Below are 19,461 nucleotides of genomic sequence, written 5' to 3'. Positions count from 1 at the left end.
TAATAATAATAATAAGGGAGAAATGTGGGATTCACATATAAATCAAGTATAAAAATCAAACAATCATATCTGACTTGATTGTTTATAGTTCATGATGCGTGATCAAAACTGAAAGTTTCTGTGATGACTGCCTTGCACTGTTCACCATGTAAGAACTTATTCACTATGTAAGAATTTGTTCACCATGTAAGAACTTGTTTGTTATGCTTCAGAAGATTGGAGACTGTTGAGAATTAGGTTTGGGGTTGATTAATGATTGTGCTTTGAGTCCCCTATACAGACTTTTATTGTTGTTAACAACCATTTGATCAATAATTAAATATGAGAGATGCCCTCTCAAAAAAAAACAAGCCGTGAGGCATCTCCTGCTGGGACTGCAGAACTTCTGCTCATACTGACCAGTCTGTGTGTCCATGACAACCCTGCCCTCCCAAGAGCAAGCCACCCACACTGACCCACATGGCCACTTGGGGCCCCTCCGCAGCCTCGCACCTCAAAAGGCATCGTGCTCAAAAGAGCTCTTACCTACTGACTGAAAGAATCTTCTTTCAGTCAACAGACATTCACTGAACACATCTTAGACTGACTACTCTGAATTCAGAGGCCACTTCTTTTCTCCAGACATTTACAGACTACTGGGACAGAATCATGTAAATAAACTGTAATTAAATGTAATTAACACAATGGGTAGATACACAGAATCACAAGGAATAGAGAGAGGGGCTAACATGAACCAAGGTAAGAACCAGGGACAGGGAGGGAGCCCGAGGAGACCTCGCCCACTAATCTAAGTGACAGCTGGACTGGGTTGTAAAGGATAAGCAGGAGTTTTCCTGTGCTTGCACTCTCTGGTCATCTGTAAGATACCTGAGATAGGGACCAGCTTTTGTTCGGAGCTATTATTTATAGCGACTGCATTTTGTTGAAGACATTTACTGAGGGAAGGAAGGAAGGAAGGGAGGGAGGGAGGGAGGGGGCGGAGGATGGAGCCGGTTTATCTCACAGGTACGGAGAAGGTGTATAACAGACATCCTCTGACTTTCCTACCCATGTTTTCTGGAATCTGCCCATCTTGGCCATAGGCACTGTATTAATCAGTATGTTACAACTCTACTGTTTGATCCTGGCCCCTGGACGTAACTGACTGGTCCACAAATGGGCCATTGACACAAAATGGACCAACCAGAGTACCTTCCTTGGAATTTGGGATTGAAACCCAGGAAGAAAGAGAACCTTTGTCTCTCTGGGCAGCTGAGTCTGCACTGGATAGACTTGGGAACTTAACGGAGGCCATGTCTTCCTCCTGTGAGCAGGCATCAAAGGCAGCCAGTCCACAAATAGCAAAAAATGGAGTGGGTGTGCAAAGAAAAGCAGAGATGAAAAAGGAGAATTGTAAGACAGAAAATACTACCTGAATTTCTACTGCCTGCCAGTTCCTAACACCAGTTTTGTTACTGCTTTGGGGTTCTTTGAGTCTCTCCATTTGTCTTTCCAGTACATTTTCTCTTTTTCATTAAGCCAGCTTTACTTGCTTTCTGATTTGGAACCAAAAGCATTTTATCCAATGACAGTGAGAGCTGGAGTAGGCGAATCCCAGAGTCTTAGCATGAACAAAGGCACTGAAGTCCAAATGGCTTGGTTGTTTGAAGAATGAGGAGAAAGGAGTATGGTCCTCCATTAGTTAAGACAAAGGAATAGGGTCTTGGAATACTAGAAAATCCCAAGAAAAAAAGGACTGAATATGATGGACACAGATCCATCTTCCTCTGGAAATTCCTGCATTTGGAATGTACCTAAGAAACATGCTCAAAAAGTCTGAGAGGGGAGTTTAAGCTCCATTTGGCAAAGGGATATAAATTAAAATCTTCCAGAGGCCTGCATTACATAAGCTTGGGGGACAAGCAAGGTCTAAAATTTTGGAAAGGGTCTGAAGGAACAGAGAATGGATATTAACACTGAAGAGAGACTGATATACCAAACTAGGACAAACAGACAACTAGTCCATTTAAAATGAGATACAATGATCACAGGCCCAGGAATACACAAAGTCCATCTGTGTAAGACATTCCATATTACCTGACCATAAGATTCCTGTGGATACTTATTAGAATTTACCTACACACACCACCCACTCATTCTCCATACAAATATTAATTTCCCACCATGCTCTCCTGGACCTTGTCAATCACATTGGAAGTTATTAAAGTAGCTCCTGATACATTTTCAGCCCTTCTGATGCTAGGCAGAATCTTATGGCCCAAAGTACAGGAAAACAAATACCCTACTGTCCTCCCACTCTTTCATACTATAGCAACACAGTGTGGCTCCACTTCCTAGAACGTCCAACTCTGTATTTCACACACTAAACAGAGATGTAGGCTAGAGTTTATTAGCATTACAAAATGAGCCTCCTCTTTGCAAAGGATTGGGCTTCAGGGATCCTTTAACGTGCCTGCTACTGCAGTGCAATAAAACATGATGTGATTTTTCCAAACAGCACTTATACATACCCTCCTGGAATACAATTATTTTATGTGATGGGTTTGACCTATATTGAACTTAAGTCTTTGGGAAAAGTAATTCTAAATCACAGCTATGGAAAGTTTTTTAAGGAAGTCAAGGGAATGGAAGTTGCTTTTTGGAGCATCAACATATGAGAACATATAAACCAAGCAAGTCCCTCTTGGTTTTAATAATTCACTGCCTGGTGTTATCTATGCCCACGTGATCAAAGGCCGGGGCACCGGGTGTACACGCAACAATGTCCCAGGCACATAAATAAACCACCTTCTGCTCTCAGTCCAGGAGGTAGTTACTGATCTGGGCTGTGATCTGTTCCTACCTGACTTTCTGAGGATTTCTAAAACAGCTCACCTTAGGGGAATTAGAGACTCAAGTACTTTTCTTTTGTCCTCTGACCTATAAATGAAATCACCAACACTTTGCAAAAGATGAATTCTGATAGAAGCAGCAACAGCATTTACTGTGATGGCCAGACAACTGCCCAGGTATCTTAACCTGCAAGCTAAGAGACAAAAGGAAAAACTGAGAGTCCCCTGGTCACCAAGGTCATCTTGCTCCATCGAGAATCAGGCTCCAAACTACCATTCTGGATCTTGATCGGCCAAAAACTAAGCCATGTGATCTCTGTAGATCACATGGGAAGGAGAGATGTGCTGGTACAGAAGTTCTCCCTCTCCATACACACAGTTGCCCATTTTGGATCTCTGACTAAAAATGTAGATTTAAGTCCTAACTGCTACTAGCTATGCAACCTTGGAAAAAGCCCATAGACTTTCAGTGTTTCCATTAGTCAGGTACCAATGATTAGCCACCTAGCAGGCATTTCTAACCCTCTTCCCTCTGAGTATCTACAGCTACAGGGACTATGAATGCTGAATTCTCACTTTCCTAGCCTTTCCTGCAGTCAGGGTCCTATGAGGTATTTAGGGAAATTGGCTGGGGGAATTCTGGATAAGAGTTTCATCCTTCAAAAGCAGAGACAATCTGATAAAGGACTGTTATTCAAAATACACAAAGAACTCTTACAAGTCAACAGTAAGAAAACAACCTAATTTAAAAATGGTCTAAAGACCTTAACAGACACCTCATCAAAGAAGATACACAGATGGTAAATATACATATGAAAAGATGCTCCTTATCATATGCCATCTGGGAAATTCAAATTAAAAGAACAATGAGATACTACTACATAGTTATCAGAGTGGCCAAAATCTGGAACCCTGATAATACCAAATGCTGACGAGCATGCAGAGCAGCAGGGGCTCTCACTCACTGCTGATTAGAATACAAAATAGTACAGCCACTTTGAAAAACAGCTTGGCAGTTTCTTATAAAACTAAACATACTCTCACCATATGATCCAGCAATCACACTCCTTTCAACTCAAAGGAGTTGAAAAACTTATGTCCATACAACAGCTTGCACCCAATATTTATTAGCATCCTTATTCATAATTGTCAAAACTTAGAAACCAATATGTCCCTCTGTAGGTGGATGGATAAACAAACTGGTACATCCTGGCAATGGAATGTTGTTCAGCACTACAAAGAGCTATCAAGCCATGAAAAGACATGGAGGAACTTCAAATGCATATGACTAAGCAAAAGAAGCCAATCTGTAAAGGCTGCATACTGTGTGATTTCAAGTATATGACACTCTGGAAAAGGCAAAGCTATGGAGACAGTAGAAAGATCAGTGGTGACCAGGGGTTGCGGGGTGGGGGAGGGATAAATAGGCAGAGCACAGAGAGTTTTAGGGCAGTGAAAATATTCTGTATGATATGTAATGATAGATACTTGTCATTATACATTTGTTCAAATCCACAGAATATACACCAAGAGTGAACAACAATGTACACTATGGACTTTGGGTGATTATGTGTCAGTGTAGGTTTGTCAGCAGTAGCAAATGAGCCACTCTGGTGAGTGATACTGATAATGTGGGAGGCCGTGCACGTGTGGATCAAGGGTATATAGGAAATCTCTTTCCCTTCATTTTGCTGTGAACCTGAAACTGCTCTAAAAGATAAAGTTCTAACTTAAAAAAAAAAGAAAAAACAGAGACACAAGAGGAGAACCCTGTCTCACGACCCCAGACACCCTCTTGATTCCTCTTTACACTCTTTCATGAAAATGTGGGGCTTGGAACTGAAACAGACATCGTGCAACCTTAAGGGCAGACATCGTCATGCGCAGATATGGCAGAGGGGGTGGGCTGGAGGAGCCTGCACCGTTGCGGGTATCAGCGAGCCAATGAGCCGACCTAGACTGTACCTTCCTCCAGCCTCCCTGTCAGGTAAACAACATGTGTCCTGACAATGTAAGGCCTAGCGGGGAAGTTTTCTGTTACTTACAGACAAAAGTATCCAGGGGGTACATATATCTACAAAATATGACAGTCAAACTGAAGGCTACATTCTTTCCACCTGTAAAATTTCTAAGGTAATTTTTATGTCCATCCTTAGCACCCTCAAATTCCCTTCCACTGGCTGGCTTACCCACAAAGAGTAAGCATAGCCACATACTTGCTCTTATATAATAATATAATAATGATATTATTATGGAAGTTGCTTATCTAATAAGGATTTCCACAAAATGAAAAACTAATACAAGTGGCATTGCTTCTCCAGTTGGAAGGCGGAGCCTCAGGCCCGCCAACGGCAAAGAGCGATTCTGGCAGAGCGGTGGGTCCGCCCTTGCACTGAGCCTCCCACGCACTGACACGTGGTAGGATCCACTGATAAAACGACGGGGAGACTTTGGAGACTGGACTCCGGCGATAACAAAATGAGTGTACATCTATTGGGATATGATTTGAAAACTATTGCTAAAAGGTTTCTAATACCAAATAACTCACCTTTTCCAGGAATTTCCGCCAAATTTTAAGCATTTCTGTTGCCAGAATCTTCTTGAAACAAACTGATAAATATAACACGTAAGCTGAGAACTTTCAAGCCCAGAGGAGATGGAAGGCAGAGCAGGTGGGTTTTTGAAAATCATTAAGGACAGTAAAAAGGCCATAGACTTAGAGATTTGAGGTTATGTTTGTTTGAGTCCTTGTTCTACCTGTTTATCTTGAAAAAGTCATGTGAGCCATCTAATAATTATTTATGAAATGTCTTCCCTGACTCTTTTTTCTTCATGGCTATCATGAGAAGGCAATAAGATCGTGTATGCAGAAGTCTTTGCAGAGTGTGAGGTGCTGCCCAAGGATGAGAGGCCATCCTTATTAACGCAGAGGGATAACCTGGGGTGGGGACAGGGCACCAAGAACCAGAAGTAAAACAACCCCTCCTTAGTAAGTCAGTCTCAGGCCGGCCTTCCCCGGATTGGCTGGCCTCTCTGTGTGTCCAGCAGTCCTGCGCGTACAGGGGTTAATCCCAGACCCCGACCTAGCCAGCCATCTAAGAGTGACCTTAACCACCATAGGTGTTGGAAACACTCCTGCTCAGGGCTGCTTCCTCTGCTGGGTAGTCTGAGCTGTTTCCAAAAGCATTCAGGCTTCCCTAGGGACACTATTCTCTCATTTTCCTGTAGGCCTGTAAAGGAGGCTGAACTGTGCAGCCAGGGAATAGAGAGAGAGGAGTAGGGTGCAGATCAGTAAACACTGGTTAGAAGTTCAACTATAAACCAGCAATGCACCACTAGGCTAGTCACCTATCCCCTCAGAGCCTCAGTTTCCACATCTGTGGTATGGGCCAATTATACCTGTTCTGCTTGCCTCCCAGGAAACTGTGAATTACAGTGAGATCAGGTAGGAAAGGTGGCTAGAATACTGGAAAGAGATGCATAAATGCAAGAGGTCTTTGAGGGAGGGGCAGGCGTGCTTACGGAGGTGGGCTTGGAGTCAGACATGCTCAGGCAGTGTCCTAGCTCTGTCATTTCTGGTTGTATGGTTTGACCAAATCACTCAGCCTCTTCAAACCTTGAGTCATTATCTTTAAAATAGGGCCCCTAACATCTACTATATAGCCTGTTTTAGTGATTAAATTCATGTCACTCACTAATCCATTCCTTAATGTCAGTAGTAGAATTATTTGTTGCTATTATCTTTATTATTATTACTTTTAATTTCCTAGTCAGATAATAAAAGTGAAACCCACAGAGGTCCCCAGCTCATGCTGCCTCCCAACCTTACCTGAGAATTCATCCCCAAAAGTCTCACAGCCTTGGAAGGCTCCATCCAGATGTGAGATGTGCACATGAGTCTAAAGCCATGCAGTTGATAAGACTGGTGTCCAGAAGCCCCATCCTGACCAACACGGCCCTGGCAGGTCCCTTGCTGAGGGAGGTTTTACAGCAGATCTCTGTGCTCTGATGCAGAACGCAATCTGCCTGAGTTCAACATTGCTCCTGCCCAGCTCCCTGCCCTGGAACATCCACACGGTGGTGCCGAGCAGCCCAGCAGAGGTGCCTGGGGAAGCTCGTCCAGGCCAAGCTTCACCCCCGCTGGCTCCACAGGCCCCAAGGGGAACCTGGCATCTCCCTCCTGAGGTCTCAGCCCAGCAACTGGACAGGGGCCAGCACTTGAGCCCCACCCAGACCTGCTGCCCTCTTCCACATCCCTTCTGACCAAAGAGACCACAGCTTTCTTGTTTTCTGCCTGTTGTTACTCCAACATAGTGGGGAAATGGCTGAGTCCAGCCTTACCTGGAAACCCACAGTCCCAGGTGAATGTCTTATCTTTGAATTTAACACATCATAATTTTTTCATGTGATTACTTATTTTGTCATGTGTTTCTCCCACTACATGGTAAACTTCTAGAATACAGGAGTCCTTAAATATTCACTTCTATTTTTCTAGGCACCAGCACTCACCCACAAAAATTTCTGTTTTTGCTGCCCTGAAAACTATTGAATTGCCAGATTCTGAAATGCATGACCAACATTTTTGGTCACTATAAAGAGTGTCAGGCAAACTGCCCCCACACTTTCAGACATGCTTTACCTTCCCACTACCTCTCTTCACTCACCCAGCCAGGGGCCCCACTACAGAGAACTAGAGTTAAAAAGCAAGAAAGCAGGCAAAGAAGGCCACAGAGAAGCCGTCCTTCCCACTGCATTCTTGCCAATATTTAAAGCTCCACGCACCCGCCTGCAAAACTAGCCTAGAACAAACCAGCTCTCCCCCTCATGCCCTCCTCTGAGCTCCAAGGACTGTGAGAGACCAAGGCCCACGACAAGGCACGGACTCCGGCCCCAACGAGGCCCCGGAAAGCTGACCGGCCTTGAACATTCCCGCGGTGAGAGGCTCTTCTCCACAACCGCTCTCCCAAGCCCCCACTACTCTTCTGAAGCCCTTAGGAGATGACCTCAGAGCTCACCAAGAAAAGAGAAGCTACTCTCTCAAATTCTTGCCAACTTACTGACCTTCCTTCCTGTATCTACATCCCTTCCGGCAGTTTTCCCTTCCCTTCCTCCGACCAGAACAACCAGTGCACAGAGCCCTGGGCCCCTCACTCAGAGACTCAGGGTCTCTCCTCTCCGTGCTGTCCCTGAACTTTCAGCCTCTTATTCTCTAATGGGTCCTTCCCAATGGTCTGTAACTTCATCAAGTTTCCTTCATCCTTAAAAAACTAATAACAGCAAGCACAAACCAACAAACTCCTCATTCACCTTGGCATTTACCCAAATTATTCGAAAACTTACAACCACGCAAAAACCTGTACATGGATGTTTATAGCATCTTTATTTATAATTACCCAAACTGGAAGCACCTTGAGTGGGTAACTGGACAAACAGTCTCATCCAGACAATGGAATAGTGCTCAGAGCTAACGGGAGAGGAGCTATCGAGCCATAGAAGAACACAGAGGAAACTTAAATGCCTGTGACTAAGTGAAAGAAACTAATCTGGAAAAGCTACCTACTGAATGACTCCAAATATGACATTCTGGAAAAGGCAAAGCTATGGAGGTGGTAAAAAGATCAGTGACTGCCAGGGACTGGGGGGAAAGGGGGATGAATAAGTGGAACACAGAGAATTTTTAAGGCAGTGAAATTACTCTGTATGACACCACAATGGTGGATACACGTCGTTAGACATCTGTCCGAACCCATAGGATGTACACCACCAATGGCGAACAGTAGTGTGAACGATGGGCTTCGGGTGATTTAGATGTGTCTAGGCAGGTTCATCGGATGTAACAAATGCACCACTCCGGTGGGGAGTTAATCATGGGGGTGCTGTGTGTGTGCAGCAGCAGGGTCCAGTATGGGAGATCTCTGCCTTCCCCTTAATTTTGCTGGGAATCTAAAATTCCTCTAACCCCTATTGAAACTATTTAGAAAATCCTCATTCAGTTGCAATTACCAGATAAGCAGGCATTAAAATAATTATGAAACTAACATGTTATGTAATGAAGAAATAGAAAATTAGAGGGGCTGAGACAACATAAAGAGAATATTCTTACATGAAGACTTCCAATAGCCTGCATCCTTTAACAGTTATCACTCAATGTAAGGAAACTGGTAATAAACTACCATTGACCTTAGGCCCCTCTGAATTCCTTAGTCTGAGCCAGTATCTTAAGTCTGATTCCTTTTTGTCCCTACCAAGAGTGAGTTTCTGACCCTACAAAGTAGACAACCAAATTCTGGAATTGGTTATATAATACAGATTTAATAGAGTCTCTTGACCAAGCCTTACTGGCTGCACTGACAGAACCAATGTCCTCCAGTCCTTCTGTGAAGCACAGACTGACGGCTGCAGCACACTGACCACTGTGGTTAAGCTGATGGCACTCTCAGTAACACACGCTTCTCCCGCTGAACTGTACAATTATGGTTTGCATAAAACCTAAACAGTTTTCCTATTATAATTATGTAATTTAATTAAATATTACTTACATATTATATAAGCATATGTGTATAGATATATACTTTTACATACTTGTACATTATAAACTGTTTAAATACAAATATGAAAGGAAAGAGATTCTAAAATGATGTCAAATGCTTTTGAAAGATTTCATAAAGCTAAGCTATTAAAAATTGCTGATGAATGGGGTATGGATGAGAAATTTTTTAAAGGTTGAGGTGGGAGGATTATAAAAATCTAGGAGTGTTCCGCACATAGATTGCCTCCAACTGTTAAATTCTCATTCCATTTTATAGAAAGTGAAACTAGGAGACTCAGATGATGCACTGTGGGTATGCTGATGGAAGAAAGATGGCGCTCAACTCCAGAATGAAGAACCCCATACTCAAAGGCTTTGGTTTTATGTCAAACATTAGCGAATAAATGCACATTATGTTAAGTTAAAAAAACATGTCTACGGAACTCATGAATCATGTTTTATGCTGTTCGCTTTAAACCACCTTTATCAATTAACTCACCAACTGCCAGTCCTGGTCATATAGGATTTTTATGTCGAATATGAGGCCAGATCCTACCCAGGCTCAGGTAATACAACCCCCTTCCTCAAATTCCCACAGATAGGCCAAGAGAGTTCTTATGAGAACCAGGCCTTGAATTATGCCACCACAACTAGGCCATATCAATTATGACATGAAATAGATGTTCAATAAATGATTCTTGGAAGAATAGGTTAATGAATAATAACAGAGTAAAGATTTGGATGTTCTTCCAAAGTCTATCTCATCTAGTCCTGCATCATAAGCCTAAACTAGTTCATTTAAATGTTAGTGTTTTCTTTGCAAAAACCCACAAGAGAAGAAAAGAGTTGGAACTCATCTTCAGTTTATGGATAAAATGACCTGCCTCTCATCTTGTTTATTCTGTCATCTGCTCCAAAATGTAGCTTCTTCCTGCTTGTCTATTCCAAAAGATGTGTTCATTCCTTATTGCTAAATCTACTTGGTTTTCTCAGATTCTACCAAGCTACTCATTCAACAAACACTCATTATGTGCCAAAAGTGTGCCAGGTACTGTGCTAGGTATTTGGGTATATGGCACAGAACAAGACAGGCATAATCCCATCTTACAAAGACCTCCTGGCCACAAAGGCATAAAACACATAAGAAGGTTGTTCTAGATTCTGACTCAAGAACTCCATAGGCAAGGTCAGGTCTTAATGGTAAGGCAAATAAGCCCCTAGGGTGCAAAATTTAAGGACGTGTCTCTCTCAGGTTCTCACACATGGCCTTGAGAGTTATGCCGCCTTTAATCTCGAGCCCTGGGCACCTTGCTTGCCTAATCGATCTCCCCACTCCTCCATCTGACTATATTTAGTTTTTCTTAGCTGTGCTTCCAGAATCTTCTTTCTTCAATTCATTCATGGCTCATCACAAACCTTGAGGCCTTTCTTGCCACATACGTGTTGGGTATATTTTGACATAGTTTTCACCTGAGAATAGATCTTAAAGGTTTGTTTAACCATAAATTTATCAACCTTACCACTCTTTGGTGAGATATAAATCACTGTGTTTCTTATTTTTCAACTAAGAAATTAGCAAGCAAACCTGAGAGTAATGAATTATTGTGTCTTACTGAGAGGTATACACAGGTTTCAGCAAATAAAAAGACCTATACTTGTCTTAGTATAAAGATGCTGGGGAAAATCTCCTGCTGAAAAAAAGATCTCCTGGGAGACAGGATAAAGCAGTGGTAAAGAGTTTAAAGACTAAGGAGTCTAAAATTCCATTTCAAATACTGACATTTGTTACTTGGATTTGAAAACGAATATGATATAATCCCTGCCATCAAGCAGCAGACATCAAAGAGGAGTGACAAATAGGTGGTGACCACACAGCAAACAGGTGCAGGGGTGAGGACAGTCACTGGGAGTGCCAGGGATGGAACTGGGCAGAGAGGACAGCAAGGCAAAGGACAGGCGCCTGAGCAGAGGATTAAAATAAGAGGTTAGCCTGGGGTAGAAGAGCAAGAAGAGCAATATAGGCAGAAGGATGCAAACTGCTCAGTTGTTAAATTTCCAAAAAACTGGTCATGGAGAGGATTAAAGATGGTGGCATGAGAGGCTTCCTCCTAAAACTGCTTATAATATGATAATATAATTAATACAACTAATCCTGAAAAAGCAAAAAGAAAGAGGACTGCGCCAGACTGCATACAACTGGAGAAAAGAGCAGACCTCACGGAACAGGGTAACGTACCAAAGCTGTGACCTGGTGGGACCTAAGCCCTTCCCCCACCTCAGCTCACTGGCAGGAAGAAGAGAAACAGAGCAGGGAGGGAGTGGAGGCCTGGGACTGCTGAACACCTAACTCCGGAGATCTGCTCTGGGAGCACAAACCTACATTTCATGGTGTTTTCACAACACTCTCGTGATTAGGGGATTGGTAAGCTAAAACAGGCAGAATTCCTGGAGAAACTGAGATTCCAGCTGCTTTCGGAAAGCAGGGATCCATATTTGGCTTCTCTGGGACAAAAGAAAGGAGGGCACTCTGAGAGAGACTTTCTAACAAGGAAGCCTTAGCAAGAGGGCTGTTAAAGGGGCAAGGATTGCACAGAACTTATTGCTCAGGAGGAAGGACAGGTAGACAAAATTGTCCAGGTGTACTCTGCCCAGCAGGTTGGGAGCTTTCATGATCTTCAGGTGCTCCAGCTCCCTGGCTGGCTACACAGCTCCAAGGAACCCCTTCATGACACGCAGCCTACTGTGCCTTTCTCCCAGCCAGCCCCACCTGGCTCACAAACTGGAAAACACTACCCTGGTATTAGGCCAGCCAGAAGGAAGACCTGTCTACAGCAACTACAAATGCAAAGCATAGAGGCTTATACCTGTGTGCTTGGCCCACTGGTTCAGGCAGTGTGGACAGGCATAGCAGCCATGAAGCAGGAAACAGCTCTTTCCTCCTCCAAGGCACCAGTACCACTCCCCTGTGACCCCCGACATTGCTTCAGAGGCTGAGCAGCTCCAGAGAGCAGAGCTTCTGAACACTAGAGGGTGCCATACACAAAATTGAAACACCGAAGGAACCTGGTCCACAGTAAAATTAATACAACTGCTGAGAAAGATGACATGGACCTTATGAATCTTCCTGAAAGAGAGTTCAAAATAAAAATCATCAACATTCTAATGGAGGTACAGAAAGATATTCAAGAACTCAGGAATGAATTCTGGTCAGAGATCCAATTGTTGAAGAGCACGATGGAGGGAATTAAAAGCAGATTGGATGTGATGGAGGAGATGATAAATGAAATAGGAAGTAGAGAAGGGGAATACAAAGAAGCTGAGGCATAGAGAGAAGAAAGGATCTCTAAGAATGAAAGAATATTGAGAGAACTGTGTGACCAATCCAAACAGAACGATATTCACATTATAGGGATACCAGAAGAAGAAAAGAGAGAAAAAGGGAAAGTGTCTTTGAGGAGCTAATTGCTGAAAACTTCCCAAACTGGGGAAGGAGATAGTCTCTCAGGCCATAGGAGTGCACAGAACTCCCAACACAAGGGACCCAAGGAAGACAACACCAAGACATATAGTAATTAAAATGGCAAAGATCAAGGATAAGGACAGATTACTAAAAGCAGCCAGGGAGAAAAATAAGATCACATACAAAGGAAAGCCCATCAGGCTATCATCAGATTTCTCAGCAGAAACCTTACAGGCCAGAAGGGAGTGGCATGATATATTTAATGCCATGAAGCAGAAGGGCCTCAAACCAAGATTACTTTACCAGCAAGATTATCATTTAAATTTGAATGAGAGATTAAACAAATTCCAGAGTAGCAAAAGCTGAGAGAATTTACCTCCCACAAACAATCTCTACAGTGTATTTTGGAGGGACTACTATAGATGGAAGTGTTCCTAAGGTTTAATAGCTGTCACCAGAGGAAATAAAATGACAGTAAAGGAAGTACAACAGCTAATTACTAAGCAAATGCAAAATTAAGTTAACTACCCCCAAAATCAATCAAGGGATAGATAAAGAGTACAGAATATGACACCTAATATAGAAAGAATGGAGGAGGAAGAAAAAGGAAGAGAAAAAGAAAAGAACCTTTAGATTGCATTTGTAATAGCATATTAAGTGAGTTAAGTTAGACTCTTAGATAGTAAGGAAGTTAACCTTGAACTTTGGTAACCACGAATCTAAAGCCTGCAATGGCAATAAGTACATACCTATCAATAATCAACTAAATGTAAATTGTCTGAATGCACCAATCAAAAGACACAGAGTCATTGAATGGATAAAAAAACAAGACCCATCTATATGCTGCCTACAGGAGACTCACTTTAAACCCAAAGACATACACAGACTAAAAGTGAAGGTATGGAAAAAGGTATTTCATGCAACTAATAGAGAGAAAAAAGCAGGAGTAGCCATACTTGTATCAGACAAAAATAGACTTCAAAACAAAGAAAGTCACAACAGATAAAGAAGGACATTACATAATGATAAAGTGGTCAATCCAACAAGAATATATAACCATTACAAATATCTATGTGCCCAACACAGGAGCACTTACATATGTGAAACAAATACCAACAGAATTAAAAGGGGAAATAGAATGCAATGCATTCATTCTGGGAGTCTTCAACACTCCACTCACTCCAAAGGACAGATCAACCAGACAGAAAATAAGTAAGGAGACAGAGGCACTGAGCAACACATTAGAAGAGATGGACCTAACAGACATCTACAGAACTCTACACCCAAAAGCAGCAGAATACACATTCTTCTCAAGTGCACATGGAACATTTTCAAGAATGGATCATATACTAGGCCACAAAAAGAGCATCAGTAAATTCAAAAAGATTGAAGTTGTACTAACCAGTTTCTCAGACCACAAAGGTATGAAACTAGAAATAAATAATGCAAAGAAAATGAAAAATCCCACAAACACATGGAGGCTTTACAACATGCTCCTAAATAACCAATGGATCAATGACCAAATAAAAACAGAGATCAAGCAATATATGGAGACAATGACAACAATAATTCAACACTGCAAAATCTGTGGGATGCAGCAAAGGCTGTGCTAAGAGGAAAGTATATTGCAATACAGGCCTACTCCAGGAAAGAACAATCCCATATAATCAGCCTAAACTCACAATTAATGAAACTAGAAAAAGAAGAACAAGTGAGGCCCTATGTCAGTAGGAGGGACATAATAAAGAATAGAGCAGAAATACATAAAATCGAGAAGACTAAAACAATAGAAAGAATCAATGAAAGCAAGAGCTGGTTCTTCAAGAAAATAAACAAAATAAATAACCCCCTAGCCAGACTTATCAAGAAAAAAAAAGAATCTAATCACATAAACAGAATCAGAAATGAGAAAGGAAAAATCACTTTGGACACCACAGAAATACAAAGAATTATTAGAGAATACTATGAAAAGTTATATGCTAACAAACTGGATAACCTAGAAGAAACGAACAACTTTCTAGAAAAATACAACCTTCCAAGTCTGACCAAGGAAGAAACAGAAAATCTGAACAGACCAATTACCAGCAACAAAATTGAACTGGTAATCAAAAAACTACCTAAGAACAAAATGCCTGGACCAGATGACTTCACCACTGAATTTTATCAAACATTTAGTGTAGATGTAATACCCATCATCCTTAAAGTTTTCCAAAGAGTAGAAGAAGAGGGAATACTTTCAAACTCATTCTATGAGCCCAGCATCACTCTAATACCCAAACCAGGCACAGACACCATGAAAAAAAAATAAAATTACAGACCAATATCCCTGATGAACATAGATGCAAAAATACTCAACAAAATATTAGCAAACCAAATTCAAAAATACATCAGAAAGATCATCCATCATGATCAAGTAGGATTTATTCCAGGGATGCAAGGATGGTATGACATTCAAAAATCCATCAACATCATCCACCATGTCAACAAAAAGGACAAAAACCACATGATCTTCTCTTTAGATGCTGAAAAATCATTTGACAAAATTCAACATCCATTCATCATAAAAACTCTCAACAAAATGGGTATAGAAGGCAAGTACCTCAACATTAAAAAGGCCATATATGACAAATCCACAGCCAACATTATACTTAACAGCGAGAAGCTGAAAGCTTCTCCTTTAAGATCAGCAACAAGACAAGGATGCCCACTCTCCTCACTGTTATTCAACATAGTACTGGAGGTCCTAGCCATGGCAATCAGACAACACAAAGAAATAAAAGGCTTCCAGATTGGCAAGGAAGAAGTTAAACAGAAGACATGATATTGTACATAAAAAACCCTAAAGAATCAACTCCAACACTACTAAATCTAATCTCTGAATTCAGCAAGGTTGCAGGATACAAAATTGATACACAGAAATCTGTCACATTCCTATACACTAATGATGAGCTAGCAGAGAGAGAAATCAAGAAAACAATTCCATTCACAGTTGCATCAAAAAGAATAAAATACCTAGGAATAAACCTATCCAAGGAAGTGAAAGACCTATACCCTGGAAACTACAAGACACTCATGAGAGAAATTAAAGAGTACACTAACAAATGGAAACTCATCCCATGCTCATGGATAGGAAGAATTATTATTGTGAAAATGGCTATCCTGCCTAAAGCAATCTACAGATTCAATGCAATCCCTATCAAAATACCAACAGCAATCTTCAACAAACTAGAGAAAATCATTCTAAAATTCATATGGAACGACAAAAGAACCCAAATAGCCAAAGTAATTCTGAGAAGGAAGAATAAAGCTGGGGGGAGTATGCTCCCCAACTTCAAGCTCTACTACAAAGCCACAGGAATCAAGACAATATGGTACTGGCACAAGAACAGACCAATAGACCAATGGAACAGACTAGAGAAAAATCATTTCTCATTCCCAGATATAAACCCAAACATATATGGTCAATTAATATATGATAAAGGAGCCATGGACATACAATGGGAAAATGACAGCCTCTTCAACAGCTGGTGTTGGCAAAACTGGACAGCTACATGTAAGAGAATGAAACTGGATTATTGTTTAACCCCATACACAAAAGTAAACTTGAAATGGATCAAAGACCTGAATGTAAGTCATGAAATCATAAAACTCTTAGAAGAAAACATAGGCAAAAATCTCCTGAATATAAACATGAGCAACTTCTTCCTGAATGCATTTCCTTAAGCAAGGGAAACAAAAGCAAAAATAAACACATGGGACTACATCAAACTAAAAAGTTTCTGTATGGCAAAGGACACCATCAACAAAACAAAAGGCATCCTACAGTATGGGAGAATATATTTGTAAATGACATATCCAACAAGGGGTTAACATCCAAAATATATAAAGAACTTACACGCTTCAACACCCAAAAAGCAAATAACCCAATTAACAAATGGGCAGAGGATATGAAGAGACCGTTGTCCAAAGAAGAAATTCAGATGGCCAACAGACACATGAAAAGATGCTCCACATCACTAATCATCAGGGAAATACAAATTAAAACCACAATGAGATATTACCTCACACCAGTAAGGATGGCCAGCATCAAAAAGACTAAGAACAACAAATGCTGGTGAGGATGTGGAGAAAGGGGCACCCTCCTACACTGCTGGTGGGAATGTAAGCTAGTTCAACCATTGTGGAAAGCAATATGGAGGTTCCTCAAAAAACTAAAAATAGAAATACCATTTGACCTGGGAATCCCACTTCTTGGAATTTACCCAAAGAATGCAACTTCTCAGTTTCAAAAAGACATATGCGCCCCTATTTTATCATAGCACTTTTTACAGTAGTCAAGATATGGAAGCAACCTAAGTGTCCATCTGTAGATGAATGGATAAACAAGAGGTGGTAAATACACACAATGGAATACTATTCAGCCATAAGAAAGAAACAAATCCTACCATTTGCAACAACATGGATGGAGCTGGAGGACATTATGCTCAGTGAAATAAGCCAGGTGGAGAAAGACAAGTGCCAAATGATTTCGCTCATTTGTGGAGTATAACAACGAAGCAAAACTAATGGAACAAAACAGCAGCAGACTCAGAGACTCCAAGAATAAACTAGTGGTTACCAAAGAGGAGGGGGTGAGGAAGGGCGGGTGGGGAGGGAGGAAAAAGGGGATTGAGGGGTATTATGTTTGGTACACATGGTGTGGGGGTCACGGGGAGAACAGTGTAGCACAGAGAAGGCAAATAGTGGATCTATGGCATCTTACTACACTGATGGACAGTGACTGCATTGGGGTCTGGGTGGGGACTTGATAATATGGGTAAATGTAGTAACCACATTGTTTTCATGTGAAAACCTTCATAAAAGTGTATATCAATAATACCTTAATAAAACATATTTAAAAATTCCAAAAGACTAAAAGCTTGCTTCAGTTAATGGGAATTTTATATAAAGATACCCAAGGAAATAAGAGACAGGAAACCATCTCTGTGTCAAGACAGTCAGACCTCATTTGGAACATTCAAGAATCAACACAATTCTTAGTACTCAGTCATCCTGTGTTCACTTAGAAGTTGGCCCCTTATTCTAGCGATCCGTCACACTAATGATGAAGCCTCTCTCTGCCTCTCTGCATCTCCATGTATCTGTGTGTGTCTCCATCTTTCTGTCTGTCTGCGGACATGTCCACATCTCCAGCCGTGCTATCTTTTTACTGCAGTCCCTCTGATTTCTGTCCACTCATGGCATTTACTGCCACTAAGCTTCTGCCTACCACTTTCCTGTATGCCTTTGCACCTTCCCTTGTTTCTGCTCAGTGTATGTAAACTCACCAAGAGTGCAACTGTGCTGGCCAGCCCCCATCCAGTACAGAGTGCCCACCTTGAGGCTACTCATACGTCGTGTCTGTGTGTCAGATGCCTGTTCCTGGCTGAGCTGTCTGTATACAAAGCAGTGGGGTAAGTTAGATAAAGCACACTAACTTATACATAACTGGCTCTGTTCGGGAGCTTCCTGTCAGTGTCCTGGCCCAAGGCACTGGGGTAGAGTAGCAGTTCTGCATGGAATAGCAAGCAGCTTGACCATGTTGGACAATACAACTGGAAGAGGGAGGGTTTAGGGATAAGACTGGCCTGGGTCCTGGAGGGTTTTGTGCTCAGGTTTCGGATATAGCAGGCATCAATCTCAATCTACAAACTCAGATATGCAAGAATATCACATTTCTGCATGTACTTTAAATCAACTCAAATCCAATGCTGAAGCTCCTTCAAGATGGTGGCAGGAAATTCAACCTCAGTCAATGGAGAGGCTTGTCCCTGGGCTTGAGCAAAGGCTCCAAGGTCTTCTGCAGAACCAATGCATCAAGTAGGCTGCTCTTGGACTCTGGTCATTGGTCCACACAGGGAACCACGAAAACATCTGGTGTTTACCACTGCACACCTGCACTTCCTTTTTGCTGCAGGCAACCCTGATCCCTCATTACTCAGGGGGTGAAAGAAGCCAAAAGAAAGCCCAGCTTCCAAGTCCATACCTGCTGCTGTCTTGCATGGATGGGCAGGGTGGTAACATGGATACTCTCTTCCCAGAATGCCAGCTCAGACCACCTGCCCTTCCTGCCCCTCTGCCAGCTATGCGTGGTTAAAGGATGGAACTGGGGTTTTTATAGGGCCCGTCTGTCCCATGAGAGAATTCGTTTATTGAACAGGCCAGCTAAATGAAATGAATCACAGGATAATACATCTAAAAGTGGGATGGGAGACCGCTGGGGAGTCAGAAGGAAATGCAAGCAATGCCGAGGTACAGGGCAGAAGAACATCACTTTTCTGAGGAAGGCTGCTTTGCTGTGGCTGAGGTGAGAATCCATCAGTGACAGAGAGGAGGTGGGGACAAGAAAGAGTGGTTGATTGGGGGTAGGCATACAGAGATCAGTGGGCAGCCACGTCTCTAAGGATTGACTGGGCAGGGGAGGAGACGCAGTATTTCAGTGGGAGCTTAGACCACATCGGAAAATCAGCTCTCTGGCTGAAACAGATGCAGAAGAAAAACTGTGTATTTGGGATACATCTTCCCCTTCAGGAAGAGGGCATCATTTAGGACACAGAGAAAAGCCTTGCAAAATAGGACAACAAGGAGTCACCACCGTGAGA

Source organism: Manis pentadactyla, chromosome 13, assembly GCF_030020395.1.
Source record: "Manis pentadactyla isolate mManPen7 chromosome 13, mManPen7.hap1, whole genome shotgun sequence".
NCBI classification, from domain to species: Eukaryota; Metazoa; Chordata; class Mammalia; order Pholidota; family Manidae; genus Manis; species Manis pentadactyla.
The sequence above is the reverse complement of the archived record's forward strand: the minus strand, read 5'-3'. Positions refer to the sequence as shown.